General features: G+C 45.7%; 1 long non-coding RNA gene across 1 annotated transcript; it reads left to right on the top strand.

Annotated features, from left to right (window-relative positions):
- Nucleotides 1-9863: 9863 nt before the first annotated feature.
- Nucleotides 9864-11913, top strand: LOC144100259 (uncharacterized). The gene is made up of 3 exons (XR_013307575.1): nucleotides 9864-10045; nucleotides 11124-11239; nucleotides 11783-11913. It is a non-coding gene; the product is annotated as an uncharacterized LOC144100259 (long non-coding RNA).
- Nucleotides 11914-12569: the final 656 nt, after the last annotated feature.

Below are 12569 nucleotides of genomic sequence, written 5' to 3'. Positions count from 1 at the left end.
AACCAAAGGAGTGATTCCCAGTCAAGCTCATTTCCAATCTATACGTTCTAGATTTGAGTAAAGGCGAAACGCTCAGGTGCCCTCGTGGTCTGCGATGTGTGTGCCCGTCAGATATCAACGTGTTGTCAAATTTATTGCGGAGCCCTCCACTACGGCACACCAGGTTCTCTAACTTACTCCCTCCTCCTTCCCTTAGCTCAGTTAGGTATCAACCGATATGTGAGACATTTACTGCGCCTTTTAAAGCGAAATCTTTACTACGCCTTGTTCCCTGAGTTTCGCCAACTCTGTGGCTTTGACCGTCAACAACTTTCACCCGCTCTCGAGCTGTGCCGAAACCAACCAAGAGCGGCGCTTTGAAAGCAAAGGCGCATAAATGGGCCTCTGGTACAGTAGACACCTTAGGCGCGCTTTAAGCTACGTGGCGGCAGTGACAGATGTGCGCTGCATGCGTTGGCACTTACTACGTTGTGACAGAAATGCGGCACTAAAGCTATAGGCTTCGGCGTTCATTGTGTTCATTCGTGTTGGCGTTGACAACAATCTAGACTCCGACGGGTTCTAGGAAAGGAAGGGCACATAACTGTCTCCCTGGGTCAGTGGGAGACAGTCGCGCTTTGAGGTACGTGGCGGTGGTGAGAGATGTGCCCTGTATGCGTTAGCGGTGAAAATATTGCGGCAGACACGCGGCACTGCACCAGTAGGCCGCAGCGTTCATTGGGTTAACAACCTCTCAGGATCAGCCACTCAATTGCGCGCTGCCTATCCAGTATCCGAAACGCACTCAACGTCACAGACGCCAAAACTGCACGCGAGAACGACGCCGCCTCTTTAAGTGAACGCAGTCACGGGCATAATCACATGACCACATTTGGAGAAGCGGTGGTCGTCGGCGCTCGCGATAAACTTTATACAGCCAATGGTTTCCTCTTTCGAAAAAAATTCTATAATTTTAGTCGGAATTCAAACATTGACCCCCTTAGTTTCAAGACACACTACCCCTGCGCCATGCAGGCACATTTGCACGGCTGCGGTACAAGCGAAGATTTGAATGTGTCATGTAGTCTTTCACCTAAAGTTGTATATTTATACTGTATTCTAATGAGTTTGGGTATAAGTAGAAGTAAGACTGTATTCTAATGAGTGAGCCTATAGTTAGAGGGGTTCTAATTGAGGAAGTAGAAATAAGGCCAATAGCAAAGTGTATGTTGGCGCGTCATATTGGCGCCGGCATGCCGCAGCAATCAAACTACCCCTCAATCTATTACGCGCCGCTCCCCCTAAAAGTGGCGAGCGAGCAGTACGAAGTCTTCGTCTGTAGAACTTTTGTCGCAAAGAAGTGTTCGTGTTTGTAAAGTGATACATAAAGGGGCCCGAAGGGTACTGAAAGGAAATTGGTTTTTGAGGAAAGGAAATGGCGCAGTCAGTCTCGCATATCTCGGTGGACACCCGGACCGCGCCGTAAGAGAAGGAATAAAGGAGAGGGTGAAGTAAGGAAGAGAGACACTGAAGGTACCCATTAAAGCTATTACGCCCTACCCTTATTTTTCTCTCGGCGTGACTAAGGTGTCCACCGAGAAAAGAAGCCATTTACGAAGCATTTTCTATCCTGAAACCAAGCAGAGCCTCGAAGGCCAGTATGAATGGACAGGTAACTAGATGGCCGATTTGCTTCAAGCCGGCCCTGCAGTAGATCTAGATAACCACTCTTACAACTAGTTGCTGCACGAAAGCCTGGTACAGCATGTATGATGAAGGTACCACGACTAATGTTCGGGTCGCCATTGCGGCTTGTCTCGCCGTTTGCGGCTCAGCAGCAGAATGTTCCGCCATTGGGGATTGACTGCAGATCATCTGCCGGCAGTAAAGACATACAGTCTAATGCAATTTGAAGGTGATCGCTTCAGGCTTAGCCTACTGGGATTCATCTTGAGAAAACGAAGCAGCACGAAAAACAGGGGACGAAAAAGGCACAAATACGACAGGACGAAAGCATTCCTCCTGTCGTATGTGTGTCTCTTTCGTCACCGTTTTTTCGTGCTGCTTCGTTTTCTCAAGATGGATCAATACCAACTGGCCCAAACTTCGGTTATTTTGCATAGAACTATTGGGATTAACCTCCTTTAACAAGGTTTCGAACGAACGTTGAAATGAATGCGTGAGCTTAACTAAACGAAGGATTCCCCTAATCTGTTGGTTACCGACTAAATTACCGTCATGTAAAGAAAGAATTCCTGGTCCGTTTCAGGGAAAACGAATGTGATAACCTTAAAATCGCGTTAGACTATACGTACTTCGCCCGTCATTTGGGTACACTTTTGAACAGCGTGATTTTCAAAAGATCCCCAGTTGGTCGAGATTATTCCGGAGCCCTCCACTGCGGCACCTCTTTCTTATTTCACTCTGCGGCGGCTGCGTTTTTATGGAGGAAAAACGCTAAGGCGCCCGTGTGCTATGCGATGTCAGTGCATGTTAAAGATCCCCAGGTGGTCGAAATTATTCCGGAGCTCTCCACTACGGCACCTATTTCTTCCTTTCCTCTTTCACTCCCTCCCTTATCCCTTCCCATACGGCGCGGTTCAGGTGTCCAACGATATATGAGACAGATACTGCGCCATTTCCTTTCCCCCAAAACCAATTATTATTATTATTATTATATTTATTATTATTATTATTATTATTGTCCTTCCCTCCTTCCCTTACGGCGTGGTCTGGGCCATTTCCACTTCCAATAACTCCGCCATTTCCTTTCCACCTAAAAAAATTCAATGTATGCCAAATTAAAAAACCTTGTACGTATCCTGTGCGACCGCAAAGCCCCTTAATGTAGCGAGGGTGCTGAAAATTTTTCTGAGGTATTCCACATCATCCTCTATATTATTCCACATGCACCTCTGTAATGTGAAACCCGGCACACTGGAACGAATGCCAACAGGGTTTCTTCACCAGTGCTTTATTATTGGCCTTAGGCAGGACGACAATACCGGCACCCTCCCTTTGAAATTTTAGGAGAGGGAAAGCTGTGCTAGCCTTTCGGCGTACGCTTGCGACGGTCGAAAATTCATCGTTCAACGCTCGCCAAGTTCCTAAGCACGGATGAGGCTTCCGTAAACTCCGAAAGGTTGCTGCATAAGAGGTCTTGCTATGCGTTGCCGACGTCATGTCCCAAGTTTAGAGTCGTCTGAAGCCCAAAATTCAAACTTCACCACAAGCACTCGGCCAGAACACCAGCTTGGCCATGTTGGTTACTCATTTGTAACAGAACAACGCGACTAAACACAAGCACTGACTTACAACTCATTCTATTTTGAAAGAAACAAAGGCTAGTTCGAATAAAAAGAGTTGTCAGTCAACGCTTCTCTTTTATGCATTGTTCTCCGCTGTTCCGTCACAAACAAGCACGATGCGATGGCGCAAAGTGCATGCCTTTTACCGAGGTGCTGTGTCTTCTGCCCTAGCACTAAGCTCTTCAAGCCTAACAATGCTGGACAAAAGCATTTTTGAACAGGAAAGAGTTTGTGAGCGCAGTGTTTTTTTTCATATGTTGTAAGATTTCACTGTAAGAATCAACATATCCGCAGATCTCTCGTCGGCAGGCTTCACTTTTTTGCTAATAACGCTTTAGCTGTCAAAAGCGTTCCCGATTAGTTTTGCAAGGGATGCGAGAGATGGGAGCAATACGAAGGAAATATTTTGCTGCATATCACTAAAATGGACGATTACTTACAAACTTCTGCCCCTCTAGCTTACAGTTTTCGAATACTCAAAACGTTTCACCAAGAATTTTGGCCATGCTCGCGCTTTTACTATAGGTTTCGCGCCGGCATTCTTTCAACTCAACCTTGGCGCTTGTGTCGAGATGACGGCGCGCCCATTTTTTTCTTTTCAGGCCAATAGCGAGGATCAATCAGCACCGCAGCCTTTTGGCCAAGAGCACCAACTCCTGAAATTGACTGGGGGTTGACGGCTGCACCTGCACCAATAGAACCTCAAGCCTTAAAAGGGTAAGTAATCTATTTTGCATCAAACAGCTTTTGTGTCGTCTACTTGCTTCAGTATAAGTTCGGAAAAGTTAAGTCTGAAAAGAAATGCGACTTTAATTCTGATGAGCCGGTTTCTTATATCGATGCGTCGATGTGCTGCAAGGCATTCCGTACTTCGGGACATCTTTAATCAACAGACACCACGCCTCGTAAATTTTTAGCTGCGCCATACTTCTGTTTTCTGCACAATTTATCTCGGCAGTCACAGAATGTTCAAATTCCACTCACTTTAGGTAAGCACTGAATGAGGTGTTTTTCAGAGGTGAGTCTCAGCCAGTGTTTAGACAACAATGTGGAGCAACCGGAGACCATGAGATGACAGACGCCCCTGCCAGATAAGAACGAGTCGCTTGTCTGTCTTCCTACTGTGTAGAGACTTTAACACTAGAACCACCCGCGACACGTGTGTAAGATCGCAACCCGTCGCTTAATTTGTTCAGGCTACAATTTGCGTGCAGTGTGTCACCACAACTGTACCCATATTACAAATTTGTAATCTTGGATTCTGCAGGCAGCATTCGGCGCCTTGGATATGAATGGGTGTCTTCAATGGGATCTATTTCATGACTGTATACTTGAATAAACGCACAGGGACGGCGTAGCCCGACCAAGTGCCCTGGGCGGAAGAAGAAGAGGCGTGGGGAGCGCGCGGAGGAGCTGGCGCACGCAGATGAAGAAAAAGATTCGGGGCCACCGGCGGTGTTCCTTGGGATCTCTCCGACTTGGAGTGGTTCCCTTTGGGCGGAACCATAGTCCCGTAGCAATTTGTCGTCTTTCCTGTCCTGAGCTTGCCAAGCACTACACTCCGTGTTGACCCTGAAGCAAGCTGGCGTGAGAGGCGACCTGCTTCTTCTGGCGACATGGGTTAGTACTCATGCGGACTTCTGTACTGGTTGCCTGCTTAATGTGACATAATATAACTACGTAGTCCGTATGGCACCTTCGGCCGCTTTAATATTTGTTGAACAAACGGACATCAAACTCTGATTCGCTCGCGCACTTTGGACAAGCGCCCCTACTTAATTCACTAAGTTATCTACAAACGCGTCTGGCAGTGATGAACACTGTCGCACCTCATCTCCTGAACAGGCAAGAAGAACGAAAGACTCCGGATACCCAGCACAATACAGACCATATACTATAGACAGAAGAATAAAATATTTTACTTTCAATAAAAATTAAGTGAATGAAACCATGCTTCCGTGAAGTAGTGGCTTTTAGGCATATAGGCAGAAGGGTGGGTCGAGGTGGGTTAAATGTGGTGCACAGGGTCAAAAGGCAAAAGGCATCACTGGGACTAAGCAGTCCAAAATTACAAATTGGCGCCAATGTGCGACTTCAACCCTGAGTCCAACAATTCCTTTCTGAAATGAGGCATTGGTTGTACAAAAATTAATTACTGTCTTTGGTCTTCTAGATGGTTCACTGCCTTCGACATCGTCTTTGACTCAGCTCCAACAAGTTTCATGATTGCTGCTTCATGTGAACACTCTTACATCTCCAATTTGACAATGCTGTCGAAAATATCCAATTACCTTTTGAAAGCACTCACGATGTTTAGTGTGGAGGTACTGAATTTTTCATCACTTCCTTTTTTAATACAGGCATTAAAAACCTACGACGCGCGAAGCAAGCAGGGAAGAAAACATTCAGAATGAATGTTAAATTTAAGAGCACATGAAGCCAGCACTTGATGCTGTAGGAGGCCATGTTACAAACTACACGAAATGCTCAGAGATGTTTTCGGTGCCAATATTATTAGTGAAAAAAATCTCGTTTTTTAAATAAATTCTTTTAAGTACCACTATTCTCTTTGCTCGGCTGGCTTACGTCAGCAATGGGGAAGCACCGGGCTCATTCCATATATTTAATGGGAGGCAGATGCCACTGACGCATGATGTGCAACACAACTTTTGCCTAAGAGGCAGCTTTTTTACAGCATTGGTTAGTAAATGACCAGAGCGCAGCGGTGTTGCATGAGCCATGGATTACGCTCAATGCCATGAACACCCAACGATGCAGACGGCTGGGCCAAGTATGAAAAGCATGTCCCTGCATCAAAGCGGAGCAGTTGGGCTCCAACAGCAGTGGCTCTGTGCGACGCGCAGTCGGCGTCACCCACCACGTGCGTGGTCTGGCAGCAGGTTACGGCTTCGTGACACTGGCTGCCCTGCAGGCCCCACGTGGTGGCGGCGATCGAGATTCGAGTGCAAGATTCTCGTCGGGCTCGGCACCAAAGGTACGCATGCGTGCCAACTACTCACTAAGCCACTGCACAGTTCCTCCGGCACAAATTGCATCAAGCCATCATGAGGTTGTGCATATACTGGCAGGCATTGTGCGAAAGCAGTTGTGTTACTGGCCTACCTGGAATTCGCTACAGCACGCCTGTAGTCTGGATGGAGTGGAAATAGACTAATGCCTTCTATCAACGCTTCGCGGCGCAATTGAAATCCCAAGGAAGTCGACACGGCCCAGATTGCGACAAACCGCAACGTAAACACTACGCACAACTTGAAGAGATCACCGTTTTATCAGTTCCTTTTCCCACAGCAGTTCCCAAGGCGTTGATTGAAGGCAAAAAAGAAAGCGAGCCAGCCAACGTAGAATATGTTGTAACGGGTACCCAGCAGTATGATGTTATCCTCACAGGTCTCGTTGCAATGGTTAGAAAGTAAATATTCAGGCATGCGTATATATTGTTTCTAAGCACTTGGAAGTGCATATTTTGGGTTTCATTGATCGTGCACATTCGCGAATGCTTCCACCCGTGGCTCTCGCATAAATCTCGACGTGTACCCTGGTTCTCCACAAAACCATTTTTATGCAGGAAACACTATGAAGTCAACTTTGTTTCATATATTAAAAGATTTAAGAATTACCAATATCTCTGCAGACCACCCGACGGCAGCATCAATATTTTTATATTTACTTTACTGCTATCGTCAGAAGCATTCTCCTTTCCTTTCTTTATAGGAGTATTGAATGGCTTGAAGGTTTTTTTGTTTTTACGGTTAACCATTTTCCTATCGCCAAACGCGTTCTCATTTGCTTTTCTACAGCAGTCTTCACCGCTGTATGTCAGCGATGGAAACATTATAATAGGAATATTTACCTACATATCAGAATTGACCACTACACATAATATTTTCATACCACTACAGACAGTTTATCAATACTGAAAACTTTTGCCCAAGAATGTCGAACAAGCTCGCATTTTAAGTTTTGTTTCGCGCCGGCTCGGATTATTTTTTTCCTTGGCGCTGGTGTCACAATTAGGGGGCGACGTTTTGTTTTTCAGACCATTCGCGAGCACCGGTAGGCACCGCGGCCTTGAGAGCAAGAGCGCTTTCCTAATGCAGATGACTGTGGGATGACGGCACCATCTGCAGCAGTCCAAGCTCAAGCCCAAGCCGGGTAAGTGATGTGTGTTGAAGCAAAGAGTTAAAGCAAAGAGATTCGGGTGTCGTCTAGTTACTTTAGAATGAAGTTTGCAGAAGTTATCTCTGAAAATAAATAGAACATGAAGTGTGGTGCGCAGGTCTGATATATCGAAGCAACGATCTGCTGAGATATATTTCGTAATTCAGGACCAACTTAAGCGAGAGACGCAATGCGTCATAAATTTTCAGCTGCTTCATATCTCTGTTTTCTGCACTATTCATACACGCGCGGCAGTCACAGACCTCGTTAAAATTCCAATTACTAATAATAATAATTATAATTGGTTTTTAGGGGAAAGGAAATGGCGCAGTATCTGTCTCATATATCGTTGGACACCTGAACCGCGCCGTAAGGGAAGGGATAAAGGAGGGAGTGAAAGAAGAAAGAGGTGCCATAGTGGAGGGCTCCGGAATAATTTCGACCACCTGGGGATCTTTACCGTGCACTGACATCGCACACCACACGGGCGCCTTAGCGTTTTTCCTCCATAAAAACGCAGCCACCGCGGTCGGGTTTGAATCCAATTATTAGAGATAAGCTTTCTATGAGATGTTTTCAGAGGTGAGTCAGTGCCAGTGCATTAGACAGCAGCGTGGACCAACCGGAGGCTATGAGGACTTGAACGACGCGCATGCCAGAAAAGAACTAGTCGTTATTTTATCTTCCAACAGTGTACAGGCTTAAAATGGTAGAATAATTAGAGACATGGTTGTTAGTAAGGTCGCAACTCATCGCTTAATATCTTCAGGCCACCATCAGCGTAAAATATCACCACAACTGTACCCATATTACAAACTTGTAATCTTATTGTCCGCAGGCACCATTCGGCGCTTTGGATGTGGGTGGATGCCTTCATTGTGATCCCTGTCACGACGGTATATGCCGTCTTCCGTGCCCTGAACTTGGCAAACAGCCTCCCTGTTGACTCAGAAGTTGGTGAGAAATGCGACCTGGTGCAGTTCAAATTTATTCTTCAGGCGACGCAGGTGAATACCATGCTTTCTTTTGTGTGCCTGCTTAGTGTGGTATAATATAGCTAGGTAATCTCTTTGGCACCTTCGGCCGCTTCAGTAATTCTTGAACAAACTGACATGGAACTCTAATTTAGTAGCATGGTTAGACGCAGAGTTTCGACAACCGACCCTATTAACTTACCTACAAACGCGTCGACAATGTTGAACACTGTAGCACCTTATCCCCTGAGCAGGCAAGAGGAACATAAAACTCCGAACATACACACCACTATATAGAGGATGTATTAGAGATAACAGAATAAAATATTTTACTTTAAATAAAAAGTGAGTTAGTGAACCTATGTGCAAAACTCCCGATTCCTCGGCGCAAGTCTGAAGTGAGTCTAGTAGCGCCTTTGAAGAGTTAGAGGGTCCGCCCGTTGGCCGAATCCGGGCCTCGTTGGTGCGGTCGAAATAGGTCTTCCTAGGTCTGGCGTCCGACTTTGAGAGGCTTCGTATCGCATGCTTTTTAACCCTTTACAGCTAGGTTTTGTCAATTCGTGACATACGTGTTGCATGCTGTGTACTCGCCAATATGTGGCACGTGGTTACTAAGTTTCATGCCAACCTATTCTCAGCACCGAGTGTTTCCAGTCAAAATATTTGGCATTACTGCGAGTAAGCTGTCCAAAGAAAAAAAATGGCGCCAGTGTGCGACTTGAAGCCCGACTCCAACAATTCCTTTCTAAAATGAGGCATTTGTTGGACAAAAAATAATTACTGCCTTTTGGGTTTCGAGGTGGTTCATTGCCTGTGACTTGGTCATTCACTTAGCTCGATCTAGTTGCACAGTTGCTGCTTAATGTTAACATTCTTAGTTCTCTAATTTGGCAGCGCTATCCAAAATTATTATTTATCTTTTCTGAGCGGGCACGATGGGAAGCTTAATGTGGAGGTACTCAATTTTTCGTCACTTCTTTTCTAATGCAGGCATTAAAAGGCTAAGACGCGCGAAGCAAGCTGAGAAGAAAAAATTCACAGTGAATGTTATATTGAAGGGGACGTGAAGTCAGCACCTCGTGCTGTAGGAGACCAGGTTACAAACTGCACGTAATGGAGTCACATCTTTTTGCTGCCATAATTATGAGTCAACTAACTCTTTTTTTTTCATAACCTCCTTTTAATACTACAATTCCCTTTGCTAGGCTGGCTTACGTCAGCAATGGTCAGGCACCAGGCTCATTTCATACATTGAGTGGAAGGGAGATACCATTGATGCATGAGGTGAAAAAGAGCTTTTCACTGACAGCCAGCTTTTTACAGCCTAGGTTAGAAAAACACCACACCGCTGCTGTGTGTCAAGAGTCATTGGTTATGCCCAACGCCCTGAACAACTAACGATCTTTCTGCAGACGGCTGGGCCAAATATGAGAAGCATGTCCCCGCATCGAAGTGATCGCAAGGAATCCCCCAGCGGAGACTCCGCGCCTCGGGCAGTCGGCGTCATCCATCACGTGCGTAGTCTGGCAGCGCTCGGCTTCCATGAAGGCACTACGTGGAGGCCGCATTTCGACTGGAATGTTGCGGTCGGACTCAACACCCGAGGTATACATGCGTGTGAATTTCACATCGAGCCAATGCATAATTCCTTCCGCAAGTGCATTAAGCCAGCATCAGGCTGTGCATATATTGGCCCGCACTATGCGATAGCACTTGGGTTGCTCCCTTTCCACCTGGCCTTGAATTCGCGACCGCGTTTCGGCCGCTCCTGTACGAAGTGGAAATCTACCAAGGGTTCGCGGGGCATTTGGGAGTCCCGTGAAGTCGACACGCAACGGCAACGTGAACACTCAGGACAGCTTCAGGAAATCAGAGTTGTACAAATTCATTTTTCCTCAGGATTTCCAAGTCGCAGATTGCCGGCAGAAAAAGCCGACCAAGCCATTGTAATGGTACCCAGCAGTATGATATCTCCACGAGGCGCGTTGTTCTTTCGAGAAAGCAAAATTTCCAGTCATGTGCATATTCTGTTCCTCAGATCTTGGGAGTGCATATTCTTAGTTTCATAGATCGAACAGAATCACAAACACTTCCACGCATGGCTCTCACAGGAATCTTTCGCCAGTCTGGAATTAGACCCTGAATCTGGACGAAAAATTTTTTTAAACGGAAGATTGAAGTATAGCAGTCAGTATATTCGCAGACCACCCGACGGCAGTCTTGTAGTTTTTTTTTTTGCTAATAATGTTATCCCTATCGTCCAAAGCGTTCTTCCCATTTGGATTTTTTTAAGAGTCTTAACTTCTGGATGCGGTCGATGGAAACACGTCAAAAAAGAAAGCTTGTGCGACACTCCTGAAGAATGCCTTGAATTTTTTTATGCTGTTTACCTTTTTTGCTATCGCCAAAAACGTTCCCTATTGCTTTATTACGCCAGTCTTAAACGCACGATGCGAGCGATGGAAATACTCTAACAGAGTGAATTAGCTAAATGTACGAAGAATTGGCCATTACCTACAATCATCTTACACAACTACCTCACAGGCTTTCAATATTCATAATGTTTTTCCAAAATTTAGGATATGCTCACGTTTTTGGCTTAGGTTTGTCGCCGGTTCGGTATTGGTTCAGCTCAACTGAGCGTCTGTATCACAATGACGGCATGATATTTTTTTAATTTTAGGACGTTGGCGAGCACCGGTCGGCACCGCGGCCTTCCCAGCAAGAACACCTTCCTCCTGGATATAACTGTGGGATGATGGCTCCACCTGCACCAATCCAAGATCTAGCCCAAGCCGAGTAAGTTATGTGTGTTTAAGAAAACAGTTAAAGGAAAGAGTTTCGAGTGTCGTCTAGTTGCTTAAGATTGAAGTTCACGAAAGTTATCTGAGAATAGATATGGATTATGAAAATTAATGCGCCGGTTTGTGATAACAAAGCGTCTATCTGCTGCAAGACATGTTCGTACTTTGGGACTGCGTCATAACTCTGTTTTCTGGAGAATTAATGCACGTACCGCCAGTCGCAGATGTCGTTGTATATCCGCTTACGGCAAGAAAGCATTCTACGAGGTGTTTTCTGAGCTGAGTCACAGCCAGTGCAGCACTTACTCACGTGGAGTAACCAGAGATCATGAGGACATGACCGACGCACATATCAGATAAAAGCGACTCGTCTTTTTTTCTGTCTTCCTACTGTGTACTGGCCTAAATGCTAGAATAATCCGTGACATGGGTGTATGTAAGATCGCAACCCATCCCTTAATATCTTCAGGCTACCATCAGCGTGCAAAGTCACCGAGACTGAACCCATGTTGCAAATTTTTATTCTTGGTTTTCGCAGGTAGCATTCAGCGTCTTGGATGTGGATGCTTGCGCTGTGAAGCACTTCATGGCTGTATATGTCGTCTTCCCTGTTCTGAACTTGGCAAGCAGCCTCCGTGTTGTCCCACAAGCACGCTGGCATGAGAGGCGACCTGCTTCTTGAGGTGAACCGGGTGAATATTCATGCGGAGTTCTGTATTGGGTTTCTGCTTATTCTTACATAATATAACTAGGTAGTCTGTCTGGCACCTCCGGCTGCTTTAGTAATTGTTGATCAAACGGACATCAAGCTTTGATTCGCTACCGTCGTTAGACGCAGACTTTGGACAAACGCTCCTACCTAATGTAATAACTTATCTACAAACGCGTCTGTCAGGGATGAACGCTATGGCGCGTTATCTCCTCAACATGATTTTGACCATGATTATGGATTTTTATGGCGCAAGGGCATCTTAGTCCAAAGAACGCCATGGCACAAGGTATTTTGATTTCAAAGACTCATTTCCCAAGCATTTCAACCTAAAACAGCCGAGCACCAGGCAGGGGAAAGCTTGTATTCATTGTATCACCGGTGGGTACCCGGTGGCACTGGGGATCGAACCCCACACCTCCCGCATGTGAGGCCGATGCTACACCAGTTGGCCACCGCTGCAGTCCTTAAATCCTGAAAAGGCAAGAAGTATGGAAAACTCGAACGTACCGAGCTCTACACGTATCATATATTATAGATAGATGAATAAAACATATTACTTAATAACAAAACATAATAAAAAGTGAGTGAATGAAGCTATGCTTTTGTAAAGTGG

This window comes from Amblyomma americanum, chromosome 8 (genome assembly GCF_052857255.1).
Source record: "Amblyomma americanum isolate KBUSLIRL-KWMA chromosome 8, ASM5285725v1, whole genome shotgun sequence".
Classification (NCBI taxonomy): Eukaryota; Metazoa; Arthropoda; class Arachnida; order Ixodida; family Ixodidae; genus Amblyomma; species Amblyomma americanum.
This window is presented reverse-complemented; position numbering and strand designations above follow the sequence as displayed.